Source organism: Chinchilla lanigera, unplaced genomic scaffold (assembly GCF_000276665.1).
Source record: "Chinchilla lanigera isolate Chin_1 unplaced genomic scaffold, ChiLan1.0 scaffold00034, whole genome shotgun sequence".
In the NCBI taxonomy this organism is placed as follows: domain Eukaryota; kingdom Metazoa; phylum Chordata; class Mammalia; order Rodentia; family Chinchillidae; genus Chinchilla; species Chinchilla lanigera.
This window is the reverse complement of record NW_004955435.1, coordinates 18,306,752-18,319,794: the sequence shown is the minus strand read 5'-3', so window position 1 is coordinate 18,319,794 and position 13,043 is coordinate 18,306,752. Positions and strand designations below refer to the sequence as shown.

The following is a 13,043-nucleotide window of genomic DNA, read 5'->3' as shown; positions in this document are numbered from 1 at the left end:
AAAAAAGAAAACTACAGACTAATCTCCTTAATGAACACAGTTGTAAAAATCCTTAACAAGATACTGGTAAACAATGCAAAAATTCATTAAAAAGATCATATGTCATAACCAAGTTGGTTTTATCCCAGAGATGCAAGGACAGTTCAATGTATGTAAATTAATAAATGCAATATATCACATAAGCAGATCCAAGGGCAAAAATCACATGTTCATCTCAATACTTGCAGAAAAAGACCTTTGGCAAGATCCAACATCCACTCATGATTTAAAAAAAATCCCTGATGAAAACAGGTATAAACGGACTTTATCTCAAACTGATCAAAGCCGTTTATGACAAATCCCTGACAACACTCTAAATAAGAAAAACCTGAAAGCTTTTCCTCTAAAATCAGGAAGCAAACAAGGGTAATAATTCTCACCACTTCTTTTAATACAGTACCTGAAACTTTCACCAGAGCAATCAAACAAGAGAAAGGAATAAAAGGGATACGTATAGGAAATGCAGAAGTCAAACTACTCTTATTCCCCAGATGACATAATCCTATAGAAGACCAAAAAATATCACTAAAAGACTCCTAGAATGAAGAACAAATTCATGAATGTGGCAGGATACAAGGCAAACACAAAAATCAATAGTATCCATGTACACCAACAATGAACCCATGAAGAAAAATATTAAGAAAACAGTCCCATTCACAATTGCTTCAAAAAGAAATGCTTAAGAACTGATCTAACCAAGGAAGTGAAAGATCTCTACAATGAAAATTATAGTACTCTGAAAAAAAAAAGGACATCAGAAAATGGAGACACATCACTCTTCTTGGAGAGGCACAACCAATATCATCAAAATGGCCATATTATAATAAATGATATATAGATTTAATGAAATGCCAATTAAATACCAACAGAATTCCTTAAAGATCTATAAGAACACAATTCTGAAATTTATATGGAATCAGTAGAGAACAAGAATAGCAAAAGCTATCCTGGACAAGAAGAGCAAAGCAGGAAGCATCACAATTTCAGATTTCAAATTATATTATAAAGTTACAATGATAAAAACAGCACAGCTCTGGCACTAAAACAGGCATGTAGATCAATGGAACAGAATTGAGGACTCAGAAACAACCCTATCTGGTCTTTGACGAAGGAGCCAAAAACACACTAGAGAAAAGATAGCTTCTTGTAAAATCATGCTGTCAAAACTGGTTATGCACATGCAGAAAATGAATTCAGATGCATATCACTCATTTTCTACTAAAATAAAAGTCAAAATGGATCAAAGACCTAGCTATTAAAACAGAAACCCTGAATTTGTTACAAGATAAAATGAACTATTGAAGACACAGGCATAGGCAAACACTCTGCACAGAACCTGTATCAGTCAGTGCTTACTACAGAAATAGAGTTAATGCAAGATGTACAAATATATGAGAATTTACAAGATTGGCTTACAATGGCTGTCCACAGAATCAGATACGGAAGAGTGCAAAAGGTCTGTCCACACACTGGAGATCCTAAGCATCCAGTTGAAGGCCTGGAGCTCACTGTAATGCCTGCCTCATGTGAGTTTGTAGCAGGAGGCTGAAGGGTCTGCCCTGGAGGCTGAAAAGTCTGTGGTAGATGCATAAGAGTCTAAACTAAAGACGATATCCAAGGTGAAGCCGAAGGTGAAGACTGGAGAACCTCTGAAGAAATAGAAGCAATAGTTCCTTGTTTCCCCTTCATGCCATTCAGGTGATAAGCCACCCTAGGATGGGTCTCTGTCTTCAGTAAATCCCCTCAGCCGCACTCAGAACGGTGCTGATCCAACTTAGCTGGGCACTGCTTATTCCAGTTGACACAATCAGTTAACTATCCCACAACCCTAACTACACAAGAAATAATACCAAGAATCAACACATGGGATTATATCAAATTAAAAAGCTTCTGCAAAGCAAAGGAAGCAATAATAGAGTGAAGAGATAATCTACAAAATGTAAAAAGGTTTTCCCAGATCTTCTTCAGACAAAGAACTAATATCTAGAACGTATAACGAACTCAAAAAGTTAGATTCCACCAAAAAAAAAAAAAATCCAATCAAACATGGCTAACTGAAATGAATAGACACTTCTCAAAAGGAGGAGTACAAATGGCCAACAGGAATGTAAAAACTGTTCAGCATTTTTGCCATTATAGAAAAGCAAATCAAAACAGCAGTGAGATTCCATCTTATTCCAGAAAGAATGACTATCACCACAAACTCAAAAAACAACAAATGCTAATAAGAATGTAGGAGGAAAGCAGTACTTTTACCTTGTTGGTGAGAATGTAAACTACTATACACACTATGGAAATCAGTATGGATATTCTTGAAAAAAAAAAAAAAAAAAAAAGAAATCTCACTCCACCCAGCTGTATTCTTTCTGGATATCTTCCCCAAAGAGTTGAAGACATCATATTACAGTGTTAAATGCCCACCCATGTTTAAAGCAGAACTACTACACTAGCTAAATCTTGGAAATGGCCTATATGTCCATCAACAGATGAATGGGTAAAGAAAATATGGTGTATATATACACAATAGAGTACTACTCTGTCATATAAAAGGATAAATTTGAGTCATTTGTAGTAAAATAGATGTACCTTAAGACCATAATGGTAAGTGAAATAAATCAGGCATAGAAGATTAAATATTACATGGTTTGGAGAAATCCAAAGTATAAATAATTGAAAGAGCAAAATAAAAGATGACGGGAAATAGGAAGGTAGACTATCACCTTTTGGAGATGGGAAGGGAAACCAGTGATAGAGGAAGAGTGGTGGGAGGAATGGGAAAAGAGAAAGCAAAAAAGATTAAGATGTGATATGTGGGGGCTGGGGATTTAGCTCAGCGGCAAAAGTGCTTGCCTGGCAAGCGCAAGGTCGTGAGTTCGGTTCCTGGTACCGGAGAAAAACCAAAAAAAAAAAAAAAAAAAAAAAAAAGATGTGATATGTGTATGTAGCAACTCCCCACAAGGTTCATGCATAACGTGTTAGTTATGCATCACAAACACAAAAAACACCAACTAAAAAAACTTCTATTGTTTAAAAACAAAAATCTCATCACTGACATCCTCCTGCCACAAGATATCTGAAGGGACAGATCATGCCACACTTACAACCTCTTCCTGGATCCTGACAGCAATTCACTGGTTCTCATCCTGGGCCCATCTTCCTCTGGCCTTCCAGCAAAACTACTTTAACTCTCAGGATTATCATCTGTAGTCATAGATTATCATCTGTAGTCGTCCAAAGTAGATGCAGACCTCAACAAAAAAGAAAGCCCTCCATCAATGGAGCTAGAAGTTGCAAGACCGTGCTCCATGACCATATGGTCCTTCACACATTGTAGCTACCTATCACTGTCCAGAGCTGCTCTCTAGAAGTCCTCAGGTGTCCCTTTGCAGGAACTCCAACCTCCAAGTTACCTCCAAGTTAAATAACCTGGGAGTGGGAGGTGAGTGATAATAATGGTTAATAGCAGTATCAGCCTGGTAATATAGGTTCTGCTGACATTTCAGGTACTTCCAGAATGGGAAAGAAGTTTCTGATATAGACAGAGCCCACAGGACCAACGTGGAACTAGGGGCTAGAGAACTACTGGTACTAGAGATTGAGTACCAGTACTCCTTCTTCACTGTCCCTCTCAGCAATTCTCACCTTGTTTAGTGAATCAAATTCATTCACACTCACTGAAAGCCCACTTTTCATGTACATGCACAATCTTGATTTTGTTAATAAAACTTTAAAATACAGTAACACTCATTAACACTTTCTTTGTGCAAGGCACCTTTCAAAATGTGTAGTGTTTCATTTCCTCTAGTTATCATAACATCACATTTTAGAGATGAGAAAGTTGAGCCACAGCAAGATTATTCAGAACTTAAAGGCAGGGCTAGGATTATGAACTCAGGCAGCCAAACAAACCCCACACTGCTAACTGACATATATCACCTGTACTCTGGACTGAAAAATTACTTTTGACCTAATTAAATATGATAATCCAATAAACTATATTCATTTTTAAACTGGTAAATAATATTTTAAAATCCCAGTTACTATTGTAAGTGCTAGAAAACCATTAATGTAATAGTTCTTAACTTACTAAAAGTTGAGAGAGAATTTAGCACTATGGGCAATATTTTTAGTGAAAAAAATAAATGCCCCACTTATTGAAACTGTAGTTCATTTAAAAGCTATCAATTTTATGAAAAGTCATTGGAAGAGGTGACAACTCATAGCTCAGACAGTCTTCTTTTAACTATAAGCAGCCATATCAAGTAACAGCAAAAATTTTAGTTAAAATAAACAGAAATTTATTGAAATAATTAAACAATAGGCACTAGTTATCATTTTGTTAGAAGTTGTAAAAAAAGTTTGTAGAATATATTTTGCTATAGAATACATTTTCAACTTTTATTTACATAATTTCTTATATACTCATATTTATGCATTGGTGTAAATTATGTATATGCACACAAATGTCAAAGACCATTTTACAACTAATTGTGATTGATTTTATGTCCCTCAAATTACTCATCTTTTGAAATTAAATCTCATCAGTTCCCTTCAGCTCTAAACTCTATGATCTCATAACTTAAATAATGTTGTCTTATCTTTCTCTTATTTGTCATTTTCTATTTCTAATCCACAGTTGCTATGTCACTGATTAAAGTTCTTAATGTACTACTATATCCTGTGAACTATTAATTACACTGAATTCAGGTTGCCTGATTTATGAATAATGTATTTCTAACCTTTATGTTAACCAAAACAACTTGTTCTTTGACATCATTAATTTACATTTATGTGAAGTACAAGATACTTTATTTTTCTTAGGCTAGTTATTAGAACTAATCCAAAAGTCTAGGTAGAATTTAAACTTTAGATCAAAGAAAACTTTGCATCTCTTACCTGGACTATTTCAAGAGCTACAATAGACTTACCATGTTCCAGTTATCCTTAGTGATATTCCTAAAAGTCTTTTTCTTAACTGGGAGAATGAATGGCACAATGAAAAGACCATAGGCTTCATAATCTTTTGTAATATTTAAAATATCATATTTTAAATCATGAAGTTGTATTCTTTTGTTTAAACTCTGTTCCATTTTCCATACCAAAAATGTCTAAATTTTGCAAAATAATACTACACAAAATCCTACATGAAAAGAGCATGGCTTGGTTTTCCTAACTCCTCTTCATCTCATCCTTTATATTGTTATTTCTTTTGCCTTGGTTTCATCTTGTTGTTCTTGTATAACTTGTAATACTATTTATGTCCAAAGTCTGTCTCTCTCTGCAAAAGCCTGATTATATGGCATGAAATTATTATCATTCACTTCTCTGTATCTCTTACATATGAATACTGTTGAATTACCTAATTATAAGTGATTCATTTGTTTGTATAAAAAACATTGGTTACTTGGCTGTGAGTCATTGAGAGCAGAGATTGTATTATTCAGGTAACCCCAAATCCAATTAATTTTTTCTGCCTTCAATTATTGCAGAGAATACTAGTTTTATATGCATACGCCATCACTTGTTTTTGCACCACAGGATTTAGTGCAAGGAAATACTGTCTCCTTGATCATTTTGTTTTCTAGGCTTCAATGATCCCTTGCACCCCTGAGGTTTTTCTTCTTCCATCAATCCCTCTATCTTTCTCAATGTCAGTTTACACTCCCCTATCTTTCACTTTTCTATTAAGTCTATTAGTACAATTTAGATATAATGATCACATTCATCATAGGGAATTTCTATCTGTACATGATATATCTTAATTCCTCTTTTTCCCATTCCCCTCCTCTCCCTTCAATCGTTCTTTCCCTTTCTTATTTATGTTTCCATTTTGTTTCCATTTTATCGTTCTTTTCTCATTTTTTCTTTTCCCTTCCTTCCTTCTCCCCTACCCTTCTTAGCTCTCCTTCGAATAATTTCCATTTCACAATATCTATTATATTTCGGTTCTTATTTACACTTCCAGTTTCTCACACCAGACACTGTGATTTTTATACATTTTCCCAATTTATTTCACTTAAAGAGTATGGTCTCAAAGTCTATTTATTTAGCTATAAATGTTTCCAGTTTATCCTTCTTTGCGGACGAGTGGTACTCCATTGTATAAAGAAAACCACCTGTTTTATTCATTCATCAGTTGATGAAAATTTGGGTTGTTTTTAAGATTTAGATATTACAAACTGTGCTGCTATAAGCATGGGTGTGCATATAACACTGCAGCATTATGCTTTTAATTCTTTTGGGAAAATATGAAGAAGTGGAATAGCTGGGTCAAATGGAACCTCTAGTCCTAGTTTTTTGTTTTTGTTTTTGTTTTTAGGAATCTCCACACTGATTTCCACAGTGATTGTACCAGTCTACATTCCCACCCACAGTGAATATGAAAAATCAAATAAGCACTAACACAATCATAATGGAGGACCTTAACACCCCACTGTCACAAATAGATCAACCAGGGCTGGGGATATAGCTCAGTGGCACAGTGCCTGCCTGACAAGTACAAGGTCATGAGTTTGATTCCCAGTACCAAAAAAACAAATAGATAATCAGACCCCCCAAAAAAAAATCAACAAAGAAATACTAGAATTGAACCAAACCTTTGTACAAATGGACTTAGTAGATGTCTACAGAGTGTTCTACCCCACAAAATCAGAATACACATTCTTCTCAGCTATATATGGAGCATTCTCCAAAACAGACCACATACTATACCACAGAACATGCTTAAGTAAATACAAAAGAATTGAAATTATCCGATATTATCAGACCATAGTGCAATGAAATTGGAAATCCATGGCAAAAGAAACCACAAAAACTCCATAAGCACATGGAAATTAAATAACACCCTACTGAACAACCAATAGGTCACTTTCAAACATTCCACTGCTGCAATAGGCAGTTATAATTCCTTTTTCTTCTATAACTATATATTCTTTTTAAACAGTGCATTCAGTTCAGTACTTTAATGGCATCTATATGTCAATGATTACTAAACAGCTCTCCATTTGGAAACTCTAGATTCATTTGTCCAATAGCCCAGTAAACAACTCCACTTGAAAATCTAAGCTGTCTCATATTCTGTATGTCCCAAACAGTACTTCAAAACACAATGTTATAGCCTCTTTCTCCCCTCATCTTGTCTTTTTCTGTGGCAAACTTTTTGGTTCCACTCTCAAAATATATCCAAAAAATGATTTCTGAGTTTTACACCCTTTCCCAGGCTACAGTGGGTAATACATGCTTTTGTTTTTAATGGACAGTACTTGTCTAGGCCCTCTCAACTCACGCCTCTTCTGAAGTGTATGGCAGGTGCACATTTTAAGGTGTGTGTGTGTGTGTGTGTGTGTGTGTGTGTGTGTGTGTGTGTATGTGTGTGTGTTACTGGAGACTGAACTCAGGATCTTCATTTTGAACCTCATCCTCAGCCCCCTGTCTCACTTTTTTGTTTGAGACACTGTCTCACTGTCACTAACTCTCCAGAGGGGACTCAAAGCTTTGATTCTCCTGCTGCAGCCTCCCAGAGTGCTAGGATATGCATACATCCTCACTCGTTTTTGCACCACAGCTTATTCACTATCTTCTAAAGACCTAGACTCACAATCTATTTCTATAAAAACAGTAAATCATTTAAAGATAAAGCTACAAATGACCCAACAACTGAAAACTCCTACATGGCTATTGTCCAGACAATGCTACTAAAGCCACATCAAAGGTTCAATAGTAGCATATGAGTCACATCCCTTAAAGGCCAATTAACTTCCTTCACAAAATATACAACCAACTTATCAAAACTTATTTCTATAAAATACTGGCATTTGCTAATATTCTACTGAATTAAATTTATTATCTCACAATAGAGCCATCTTTTTTACTTGCCTTATAAATCTTCTAACATGTAGCAGATGGCATGACCACTATAGGAAGAACCAAGGCAAGAAAGAGACTAATAATCTGGGTTCCACCTGCCCAGTCTATCCTAAACTTTTCAATTAGATTATGCCAGTCTTACAGAGTGGCAAGAAGAGTTTTCCACCAACCTAAAAATAAGATTAAACCAAAGACTTCTTTCTATAATCACTTCTAAAATACACTCAACAATTAGTAATTAGCTTACAAAATTTTCATAAATAAATTATACATTTAACAATTGTTCATTAACATTATGGCTTTTTTTGAGACAGGGTCTCCCTATGTAGCTCAGGCTGGCCTGGACTATGTAGACCACGCTGGCCTCAAACTTGTGGTGCTCCTCCTGCCTCAGCCTCCCAAGTGCTGGGATTACAGTCATGCATCACCATGCCTGCCTCCATTATGGCTTTTTAGAAGTTCATTTTCTTTAATAGTACATGTTACTATACATAATGATTACATTCATTATGGGGTAATGTACATGTACATAACACAATTTAATTATTTTTAGAAGTTGTTTAAAAGTGAAAATAGAAACATCAATAAATTTTATTCTGGACTACATTGTCAAAATTAAACTCTGCAGGATCCTCCGGTGCTGACCCCCACCACCACCATCCAGAGGGGTCTTGGAATAGGGAAGCTTCAGTGGGCTGCCTAGGGACCTGAGTCCTCCAGCCCCACCCCCTGCCACCACTGTGGAAAGGGCCTTGGTCTTGGGCAGCCTCAGTGAGCTTTCCAGATGACCAGGTCCTCTGGCTCCACTCCCCACCACCATCTCAAGAATGAACCTGAATCCCCAGATTTGAAAATGACAAAAAGAAGAAGCAAAATGCAATCTCAGCCAAACACCTCACCCAGAACAAGTCCAGGAAACATCAACATGGATGTCACACATCTGAAATCTCTGAAATGATAGGAACCAAACTAAAAAAACCAACTACATGAGGCTACACAGGAAATCAGATTAGAAACAATTGCTCAGGTAAAAAAAGAAATGACAACCATAATGAAAGAATATCAAAAGAAAAAAATATCAAAAGAAATCAAAAGAAATATCAAAATAAAAATATCAAAAGAAATATCAAAAGAATATCAAAAGAAAAAAAAAGAACAGCACAGAAAAATGATGGAAACCTTGAATGAACAGTATAGGAAAGAAATAGAAAGCATGAAACAGAGTCAAAGAGACATTCAGGAAATGAAAAATTCCATTGAAAGCTGGAAGAACCACTTGAATGAAATGGAAGATAGACTCTCAGACCTTGAAGACAACATTGCAGCTAGTGATTGTGAAAGAAAGGATCTCTTAAAAGTAACAAAGAAATGCAAATAACAATTCAACAGCTGCAAGATGAGGCAATGAAAAACAATATAAAGCTGATAGGTGTTAAAGAGCAGGATAAGACAATTGTGGTACTTTTATATAATGGAATATTACTCAGCTATAAAGCAAGATAAACTCGAGGCCTTTATAGGTAAATGGTCACAACTAGAGACCATACTCATAAGTGAAATAAATCAGACCTGCATGTACAAGCACCACATTGTCTCACTAGTGTAACACCTGAAAGAGTTAATTTAAACTCGGAGGTATGATAGACATTGTGAAATGATAGGAAAACACTCAAGGGTAAAGGGCAACTGGGATGTGGGAAAAGAGAAGGGAAAGAAGAAATTTTGTATGTATGTATATACAGGATAGTTAACATAGTTGATCTACTGTCTTCAATTTCTTTGCTGAAAGAAACTGTCAGTGAGTCCTTGATTGATCAATATTGCATGTCTCTATCTGTTTTCATGAGAAACCACTTTGAAGATATCAATATGTAACACAGCAAGCATTGTTCATTTCCTACCACTTTGTTTGTAACTCTGCATTGTCTCTACTGTTCTTTTGCTATTTTGTAAAATGTTGTCTGTCTGTTAATGTTTTCCTCCTTTTATTTTTAAAATAAAAAAAGAAAGCAGGAGGCAACATAAATGACATAAAAAACTATGTGCAGCAGTAATAGCAGAAAATTTCCCAAGCATGGGACAAGAAACTTCTATACGCATAAGTAATGCATATAGAACCCCAATTAGCCATAACCAAAATAAATCTACAACTACACACATAATAATCAAGATTGCAGAAATTGAGCAAAAGAACAGAATATTAAAAGCTGTTAGAGAAAAAAAACCAGATTACCTATGAAGGAAAGCTCATCAGAATCATGGCAGACTTCTCAACACAGACAATCAAATCAAGAAGAGCTTGCAGTGAAGTATTTCAGGTCCTGAAAGAAAACAACTTCCAACCCAGATTGCTGTACCCTGCAAAATCTATCTTTCAAAATTGATAGAGAAATATGATTCTTCCATGACAAAGATCAACTGAAGAAATTCATGAGCACCAAATCAATCCTACAAAGAGTACTGAAAGATAGTCTACAAAGAGATAAAAATGACCACAATCTCAAGACCAACAATAGAAAAGAACTACCAAACAAGGTAAGCAATTAAACAGAAGGGGAAAATACAGAACCAACAGTGGGAAAATAACATGACAAGAATAATATCTTTACTAATGTTCATTTAAATTATTCTTTTCTTATTCCCTTTAATGATGTGATCAATCTTTTATTCTTACATCTGGTAATCTGAGCAACTTCCTTGAAGATAACAATATGTAATATAATAACCACTGTTAATCCCTATCATTTAGTTTGAAACACTGTATCATTTTTAATGTCCTTGCATTGCTTTGTTTGTATTTTGCTATTGTTCTTTTTTTGTACTATTTTCTTTAAAATAAAAATAAAAAATGAATAAGTCCATACAAATCAGTAATAACCATTAATGTACAGGGCCTCAGTTCACTGTTCAAAAGAAACAGACTGGCAGAGTGGATCAAGAAACGAAATTTAGCAATATGCTGTATACAAGAAACACATTTAACTCAAAAGGAAATCCATACACTGGAAGTCAAAGGATGGAAAACCATACTCCATGTGACAGGAACCCAGAAAAAAACAGGGGAACATATTCTGTTTGCAGACAAGGTGAACTTCAAACCAACAACAATCAAAAGAGATAAAGAAGGTCACTATATTCTTATTAAGGGAAAACTGCAAGAGGAAGAGATAACAATCATAACTATATATGCACCAAATGTAGGAGCATCCAATTATATAAGGCAAATTTTAATAGACATGAAAATCAAACAAGTAATAACACAATTGTAACAGGCGATTTTAACACTCCATTGTCACAAAGAGATAGATTAATTAGACAAAAAATCAGCAAAGAAATAACAGAACTAAACCAAATGTGTGAACAAATGGACTTAGTAGACCTTTACAAAGTATTTCACCCAGCAACCTTAGCATACACATTTTTCTCAGCTGCACATAGGATATTCTCTAAAATAGAACACATGCTAGCACATAGAACATGCTTGAATAAATGAAAGGAATTGAAATTACCCCATGCATACTATCAGACCATAGTGCAGTGAAACTGGAAATAAATGATAAAAGAAATCACAAAAGCTCCAGAAACACAGAGAAATTACATAACACCTTCCTGAGCAACAAAAGGGTTGCAGAAAAAAATAAACTAGAAATTAAACACCATTTACAATCAAATGAATATGCTGATACAAACTACTAGAACCTGTGGGATGCAATAAAAGCAGTCCTCAGAGGGAAATTTATAGCAGTGGATTCCCACATCAGGAAAACAAAATGAACACAAATAAGCCACCTTATGTTACACCTCAGACTTCTAGAAAAAGAACAGCAAGTTAATCCCAAAACCTGATGAAGGGAGGAAATTATAAAGATCAGAGCAGAAATTAATGCAATGGAAACTAATAAAACAATACAAAGAATTAATGAATCAAAGAGTTGGCTCTTTGAAAAAAATAAATCAAATTGATAAACCCCTAGCCAAGCTTATCAAAAAAAGGAAAGAAAAACTCAAATCCATACAATAAAGAATGAAAGTGGTGATATTCAGAAGATCCTGTAGAAATTCAGAAGATCATCAATACTGTAGAAATTCAGAAGATCATCAATACCTACTTTGAAAATCTCTACTCTCATTGGATGGAGATTGCAGAAGAAATGGACAGATTTCTAGGTACATATGAATTACCAAACTTGCATCAAGAAGATATAAGCCCAGGAAGAGGGGCTCCGGTGCACGGGGAGCCATGCGGCAGGGAGCCTCGGTCTTCTGGCCGGCTCCCTGACTCGCAGGTGCCCAGAAGGAGGGCCCCCGGCACTCGGGAAGCTGCCGGGCGGGGAGTGGTGGCCCTCGGCCGGCCCCCATTCTAGCAGGTGCCTGAGAGGAGAGGCTCTGGCACATGGGGAGACGCACAGTGGGGAGCCTCGGTCTTAGGCCAGGCTCCCTGCCTCACAGGCACCCGGAAGGAGGGCCCCTGGTGCTTGGGAAGATGCCAGGCAGGGAGTGCTGGCCCTCTGGCCAGCCCCCAGCCTAGCAGGCACCCGGGAGGAACAGCTCTGGCACATGGGAAGCCACACGGCGGGGAGCCTCGGTCTTCGGGCTGGCTCCCTGCCTCACAGGGGCCCAGAAGGAGGGCCCCCAGTGCTTGGGAAGCTGCCGGGTGGGGAGTACTGGCCCTCAGGCTGGCCCCCAGCCTGGCAGGCACCTGGGAAGAGGGGCTCCAGTGCACGGGGAGCTGCGCAGCGGGGAGTGCTGTCACATGCTGGCCCTCAGGCCGGCCGCCGCCGCTCAACTGAGAACTACCATGACACAGAGAAACAATGACACAATTGGCCCACCATGCACCGGCTGCAGATGCCCACCGACAGATGTGAGTGAACCATTCAAACATGAAGAAACCCCTGGGAATAAATGCCACACAACGGGTCACTCTTGCTCCTGCCATTGAGAACCAGAAAAGTCCAGAATCAGCGGAGGAGCAGCTGCTGAACAAGGACTCTGAGAACATGAGAATGCAGACTAAGCCCGAGGAGTCATTGGTCCTGTGGACTGGGGTCATGAGAGCCGTTTGGAAGGTGTAAACCAGGAGGACCTTACACAATACCTGGGGAGACTCCCTGGAAGCCATTCTTCCCCTGACAGTA

General features: G+C 37.0%; 1 protein-coding gene across 1 annotated transcript in view; it reads right to left on the bottom strand.

Annotated features, from left to right (window-relative positions):
- The window catches only part of Tshb (thyroid stimulating hormone, beta), a 23,351-nt gene extending 20,141 nt beyond the window's left edge, over nucleotides 1-3,210 (bottom strand). Inside the window, exon 1 of the mRNA XM_005389019.2 lies at nucleotides 3,141-3,210. The gene's annotated coding sequence lies outside the window, so the exon portion shown is untranslated. The remainder of the gene's footprint in view (nucleotides 1-3,140) is intronic.
- Nucleotides 3,211-13,043: the final 9,833 nt, after the last annotated feature.